Here is a 7,741-nt window from a genome sequence, read left to right as displayed (position 1 = left end):
CCCGTGATGAATTTTTTACCCTTGGGCTGCTAGTGTGTTCCACTTCGTGGGAGTTTTCTGGAAAGCCCATCTTTAGCTGTTACACATCAGCAGAACAGAATGGTGATGGATGAACTTAAATCGATTTATTTCCGAAAGCATTCTATCCATAAATTGCTAACTACTTTTTGACTTCTGGAACCTCCACTCTTTCATATATGAGACCATAAAGATGCTTTCGTGCAGAATAATACAATGAAAGAGGAATGAAGATGCCAGGAACCAAAAGTAAAATACACTTAAATAATTTTGTTGGCCACTATTTCTTTTTAAAAGACTCTATTTGTTTACTTGACCGAAAGAGAGCACAAGCAGGGAGAGCAGCAAGCAGAGGGAGAAGCAGGCTCCTTGCTGAGCAGGGAGCCTGGTCCCAGGACCCTGGGATCATAACCTGAGCCCAAGGCTCACGCTTAATCAAGGCTGAGCGACCCAGGTACCCCTGTTGGTTACTATTTATCAAACAGATATAGCTTACAAATCTATATTGTATGGCGCCTGGGTGGCTCAGTGGGTTAAGCCGCTGCCTTCGGCTCAGGTCATGATCTCAGGGTCCTGGGATTGAGTCCCGCATAGGGCTCTCTCCTCAGCAGGGAGCCTGCTTCCTCCCCCCTCTCTCTCTCTACCTGCCTCTCTATCTACTGTGATCTCTCTCTGTCAAATAAATAAATAAAATCTTAAAAAAAAAAATCTATATTGTATTAAGGACATGTTAGGCCAGAGGCTTTTTATATTATTATAAGGAAATAGAATGAACTCATATCAGGGTATGGGTAATTTAACAATTGAAGTATGTATATATTTGGCAAAAACATAGATGTTTTTGTTAAATTAATCCATCTCATACATCAAAATTCAAAGAGATCATTTTTAGCATAATAAACAAGTGTGTTTACCAGGAAACTTAGGTTCTCCAGAGATCTGTGTTATAGGACTTAAGGCTCCCATGGGAGATTCTTTTTAAAGTGACACTATTGTTTTTTCTTTTTTTAAAGATAGATTTATTTATTTATTTATTTGGCAGACAGAGATCACAAGTAGGCAGAGAGAGAGTAAAGCAGGTTCCCTGCTGAGCAGAGAGCCCGATATGGGGCTCGATCCCAGGACCCTGGGATCATGACCCGAGCCGAAGGCAGAGGCTTTAACCCACTGAGCCACCCAGGCGCCCCTAAAGTGACACTATTTAAAAAAAAAAAATTCGGGGGTTCCCTGTCTGGTTCAGTCAGTAGAGCATGTGTCTCTTGATCTTGGGTTTATGAATGTAAATCCTATGTTCAGCATAAGGTTTTTTTTTTTTAAAGATTTTATTTGACAGCGAGAGAGGGAACACAAGCAGGGGGAGTGGAAGAAAAGCAGACTCCGCTGAGCAGAGAGCCCGATGCGGGACTCGATCCCAGGACCCTGAGATCATGACCTGAGCCGAAGGCAGACGCTGAACGACTGAGCCACCCAGATGCCCCTAAAGTTTACTTAAAAAAAATTTAAGGGGTGCTTGACCGGCTCAGTCCATAGAGCAAGCGGTTTTTGATCTTGGGGCTGTGAATTCAAGCCCCACCTTGGGCGTGGAGCTGATTTAAATTTTTTTTCTCTTTATAAAGATTTTATTTGTTTGGAAGGAGTGAGAGCAGCCGCGGGAGGGGCGGAGGGAGTGGGAGAGGTGTGGGGCCCCAGTAGAACTCAATCTCACAACCTGAGCTGATCGTGGGCTGAGTCAGAATCAAGAGTTGGACACATAACCAATTGAGCCACTCAGGCACCGCCCCTCCCCCATTTTTTTAAAAATGACAAGAAGCTATAGAAAGTGATTCTTAAGACCGAGTTCACATTTGAATCACTTGGGAAGCTTTGACTGAAATGCCAGTGCCTGGGCCCTTCTGCCAGAGTCTCATCCACTTCACCTACAACGGGCCTAGGCAACAGTAGTTTTTTTTTTTTTTTTTAAAGATTTTATTTATTTGAGAGAGAGAGGGAGAGAGAATGAAAGAGAGAGAGCATGAGAGGGGAGAAGTTCAGAGGGGATGCAGTCTCCCCCCAGAGTGAGAGCCGGATGCAGGACTTGATCTCCAGACTCCGGGATCATGGCCCTAGCCAAATGTAGTCACTTCACGGAGCCACCCAAGTGACCGCAACAGTAGTTTTAGAAGCTCCCCTGGTGATTCTAATAGGTGACGAAGGCCGAGACCCACCGGGACAAAAGTCTCTCTTCCATCCTTGGTCTTCATTTAGCTCCCAGTTCTGCAAGATGCAGCCGGCCTTACCAGGCTTTTCTAGAGCCCCCCCTAGATCTCCCACACGACTGCACATAAATGAGGTCTGGTGATGAAGAGCTCATCTCCTGAAATCAAGATTATCTGGGTTTAAATATCAGTTCCTTTTTTTTTTTTAAGATTTTATTTATTTATTTGACAGACATAGATCACAAGCAGGCAGAGAGGCAGCAGAGAGAGAGGAGGAAGCAGGCTCCCTGCTGAGCAGAGAGCCCTATGTGGGGCTGGATCCCAGGACCGTGAGATCATGACCTGAGCCGAAGGCAGCGGCTTAACCCACTGAGCCACCCAGGCACCCCTCTCTGCCCAGTTTTATCTGTAATATGGTGATAACAATAAATGCCTACTTCTAGGGTTGTTTTTTTTTTTTTAAGATTTTATTTATTTACTTGATAGACACAGTGAGAGAGGGAAGACAAGCAGGGGGAGTGGGGGAGAGAGAAGCAGGCTTGCCACTGAGCAGGGAGCCCCACGCAGGGTTCAGTTTCATGACCCATGAGATCGTGACCTGAGCTGAAATTGAGAGCTGGACACTTAACCGACTGAGCCATCCAGGTGCCCTCCTTGCCATTTTGTGATGATACATTTTACGGATAATTTTATATTGACGTGTAAGTATACTTCCTTCTTTTAACAGCTGCATGGTAATTCACTGTAAGATGTACCATTTAAAACCAGTCCCCTGCTAATGAACATTTTGGTCATTTTTAGTCTTTTGAGGCCACAATTTTGTAGTGAATATCTTCTTATACAGATCTTTGTGCATGTGTGCAAGTATCATCTAGCACCAGGACAAATGTCTAGAAGAATTGCTGTCAATTTAAAAACCTGGGTGGCTCAGTCGTTAAGTTGTCTGCCTTCAGCTCAGGTCATGATCCTAGAGTCCTGGGATGGAGGCCCACATCAGGCTCGCTGCTCAGCAGGAAGCCTGCTTCTCCCTCTCCCACTACCCCTGCTTGTGTTCTCTCTCTCTTTGTGTCTTTCTCTGTCAAATAAATAAAATCTTTAAATAAATAAATAAAAATGAATCTTGGTGGATATTGCCGAAGTGTCTTCCAGAAAGCACAAACCATTGACACTCCCACAAAGAATGTGTGAGAAAGCCGGTTACCCTCAAACAAATATATTATCAAAATTGTGGGGCGCCTGGGTGGCACAGTGGGTTAAGCCGCTGCCTTTGGCTCAGGTCATGATCTCAGGGTCCTGGGATCGAGTCCCACGTCGGGCTCTCTGCTCAGCGGGGAGTCTGCTTCCTCCTCTCTCTCTCTGCCTGCGTCTCTGCCTACTTGTGATCTCTCTCTCTGTCAAATAAATAAATAAAATCTTTAAAAAAAAAAAATTGTGGAGGGGCGCCTGGGTGGCTCAGTGGCCTTTGGCTCAGGTCATGATCTCCAGGTCCTGGGATGGAGTCCTACATCGGGTTCTCTGCTCAGCAGGGAACCTGCTTCCCTTCCTCCCTCTCTCTCTCTCTCTCTCTGACTGCCTCTCTACTTGTGATCTCTGTCAAATAAACAAATAAAATCTTAAAACAACAACAACAACAACTGTGGAGTGGCACTTGGGTGGCTCATTTGGTTAAGCATCTGCCTTGGACTCAGCTCATAATTCCACGGTCCTGGGATCGAGTCCTGCATTGGGTTCTCTGCTCAGAGGGGAGCCCACTTCTCCCTCAGCCTGCCAAGCTCCCGCTGCTTGTGCACTCTCGTGAGCACTCCCTCTCTGACAAAAAAATAAGTAAAATCTTAAAAAAAAAACACACAGGGACGCCTGGGTGGCGCAGTTGGTTAAACGACTGCCTCCCGCTCAGGGCGTGATCCTGGAGTCCCAGGATCGAGTCCCACATCAGGCTCCCAGCTCCATGGGGAGTCTGCTTCGCTCTCTGACCTTCTCCTCGCTCATTCTCTCTCTCACTGTCTCTCTCTCTCAAATAAATAAAAAAATAAATTAAAAAAAAATAAATAAAAACACACAGAAAAACAAAAAAACTGTGGCTATTTGCCAATCTCCTGCATAAAAAGGCTTCTCTTTTGTACGTTGATTGATTGATTGATACGGTGAAGGAGATTCAGAATTCCTTCATTCCTTCGGAGATTTGTAAACAAACACAATTCAACAGCATCTTGACAAAGACTTTCCTGTGGTGCTTTGGGTTGGGAAGGAAGGTCAGATGCGGTTCCACGGAGGAGGGGACATGCAAGCTATGTTTGGCCACGGAGTGCCTTGATCCCCGTATGAAGGAAGCCAGATTCTTACCAACTCTGGGTTGAGTGAAGTTGCAAACTCAAGACGGTTGGAAAACATGCCTTCTGGGTGGCTGAAGGGATCTGAGGTTACAAACAGCAAGGCACTGATGCGCAAATACAAATAAGCAGACCACAGATCAGATGGTGGGAAGGGGTGGGTCTGGGGGACCCACCAAGGGTTTTAGAATATACGCCTGGTTTCTGGCACTTCCTGGATGTTGAGCGACATCTAATGGCCAAATGGATGAAGAGGTCTATATTTTCAGTATTGTATTTTCAAGGAAAAGTCTGTTGTAATGACATAAGGACAATTTAAAAAGGTTTACCTGAAGATATATATAAAAGTGGAAATTATATATATATATTTTTTTAATTATTATTTATTTATTTATTTTCCCCTGTGAATAGAGGCAAAAACCGAACAAAAATTAATTTTGGGTGGTGTGGTGCACTGAAGGCTATAGAAGGGAAAAAAAGATGTTAGAATTGGAAGAAACCTTAGACCAGCATCCAGGCTCTTTATTTTATCAATGAGAAAATTCACTTCCAGGGAGAAATAACATATCTAAAGCTACACAGCTAGTGAATTATTGGTTCTCTGATAAAGTTACGATTTGGGCCCAACAAAGAATAGTGAATATTTACCCATCCATTTACAAAACACAAGATGAAACAGATACTTTTGATTACACCACTGCCTGTTAATTCACAATATGGGGCATGTATGGAATTTAATGCTATCTACAGCACCTGAGATAATGAAATAGTCAGTTACTGGTTATTAGGCTCCTGCCTAGGGCTGTCTGATTTTTCAGACCAGTAGTGGACAAAAGCTGAGAAGTTCAATGGATATCAGACTATACTGCAAAAAGTCCAAGGAAAGATTTGACCTCTGTAACCTAAGAGTTAATTCCCTAATTTTTCTCTTTGCCTTATATCTGCTAACAGGCAAAGTTGGGACAAGAGACCAGGATCGATTCAATAAACTAACCTGTAAACACTCACTGACCCTTTGTGTATGTGCACCATCATAGGCATTTTGTTGGAATTGACACAGTACAAAGCAAAGAACAAGTGACAGTGAGCTTACTTCTCCAACCTGTTGATCTGAATTAAATCGAGGGTAGCTTAAATATGGAAAGGAATTTATAGTTGTGCAACCATAACTTTGAAAAATACAGTTATGAATTCATCAAATAAATACATATCGAACAACATCTACCATGTACTAGGGACACTGCAGAGATCCAGACCCAGACTCTTGTAAAGCTTACAGCCTGGTAGTTTTATATGCTAGCAGTTGTGGTAAGTACACAAAGAAAAGTACAGGTGCCGTAAGTATAAAATACAGCTAAGATTAACTGAGGACTTGCTGTGTACCATTCACTATTCTTAGCATTTAACATGCATTAAGTCCTTTAATCCATACAGCAATAATAAAAGTTCCTTACGCTCATGTCATAGATGAGAAAATTGAGAAACACAGAGGCTTTTGTAACTTGTCCAAGGTCACACAGATGGTAAGTGTATCCTTGGCTATGTATCCTTGGACCAAAAAAAGAATGTATGAGAGATTTAACCTACATGGGAGAATTAGGGTGTAGGTAAGATGGAGTGTAATTGTTACCTGTCTTGCCTAGGAAGAGTTGATTGCAGAGACATCCAGCTGAAAACTCTCTGCTGAGCTCTTCTTGATCCATAAATGCCATAAACTCCATGTGGATGTCCCATAGACACTGCAAAATCAATGTATTCAAAATCAAAGTCTTCCCTTCTCCTTAGGCTAGTCTTCCTATGTTCTCTCTCTCAGTAGACACACCACTATCCACTAAGTTACCCAGGCCATCAGTTTGAACCAACATGAATTTTGGACAATGAGTGTGAAAATCAACACATGAAATAGACAAATACAACCTTTATATTATTAAAAACATACTTGTTTTAAAAAGAGGGTTTTAGGGCGCCTGGGTGGCTCAGTGGGTTAAGCCTCTGCCTTCGGCTTAGGACATGATCTCGCGGTTTTGGGATCGAGCCCCACATTGGGCTCTCTGCTCGGCACGAAGCCTACTTCCCTCTCTCTCTCTGCCTGCTTCTCTGCCTCCTTGTGATCTCTCTCTGTCAAATAAATAAATAAAACCTTTAAAAATAAATAAATAAAATAAAATAAAAAGAGGGTTTTATTTATTTGAGAGAGAGAATGTGTGTGTGAGAGCACTAGCCGGAACGGGGCAGAGAGAAGCAGACTCCCCGCTGAGCAGGGAGCCCAATGCTGGGCTCAATCCCGGGATGCTGGATCATGACCTGAGCCCAAAGGCCGATGCTTAACTGACTGAGCCACCCAGGAGTGATTCTTACGTATTTCGGTCCACTGCTTTCTAAAACCAGTCTTTTCAGAAATAACTATTTTGGGGCCGCCTGGGTGGCTCATTCCTACACCAGGACAATCCAGGAAGAATATTGCTATTTCCTTAGCGCCTCCTTTTTTCCTCCTAGAGCAACCCACTACACTATCAGACGTGGCATTTTGAGGAGGACAGGGTGACATAACAGCACGCCTCTTCACGAGGACTGCCTCCTCTGGCCATCGCCAAGGAAAGCGTGTGAACTTGGATTTAGCCGATTCCATTCTGTGCATGCAAACGAGTTGCACTGCTTGTTAAAATCAGATACCCGCTTCCTTCTCTAGAGATAGCGGGTCCTTAATCTCAGTGATTCTCCCTTATCCTGGGCCACACATTGAGAAACAACGACTGAACCCTGGTCAAGAAAAGTCTGGAGTGTGTTCTCTTGGAATCGAGAGCTGGACTGCGGAATCCTGCCAGCTTCCTTCTCCCAGCTAATGAAAATGAGCCCTGCTGCAAGGAATCGATTCATGTTGGGAAGAGTGGAGCCAGTCATCTCCGAAGCACAGAAACATTTTTTCATCTGTCATGTGCAAACAGATTGCTGGCCTTCCTCAAGGAGGCAGGCCCAGACAAAAATCTCAGTAGGCCCTTCCGGGCAGCATTTTTCTACAGATGAAATTAGGTCAAAGAGAAAATGCAAAGCAATTGGAGGAGAGGGAAAAAAAAAAAAGTCTCCAAACTGCAGCATAAAACTGGAGGGCCAGTACGAGACATCCCACCTGCTTTGTGTGCCCTGATGAAGGCCAAGGCTGTGTCACACGAATCTCATGCCTTCCTGTTCCCTGCAGCT

Source organism: Neovison vison, chromosome 9 (genome assembly GCF_020171115.1).
Source record: "Neovison vison isolate M4711 chromosome 9, ASM_NN_V1, whole genome shotgun sequence".
In the NCBI taxonomy this organism is placed as follows: Eukaryota; Metazoa; Chordata; class Mammalia; order Carnivora; family Mustelidae; genus Neogale; species Neogale vison.
This window is presented reverse-complemented; position numbering follows the sequence as displayed.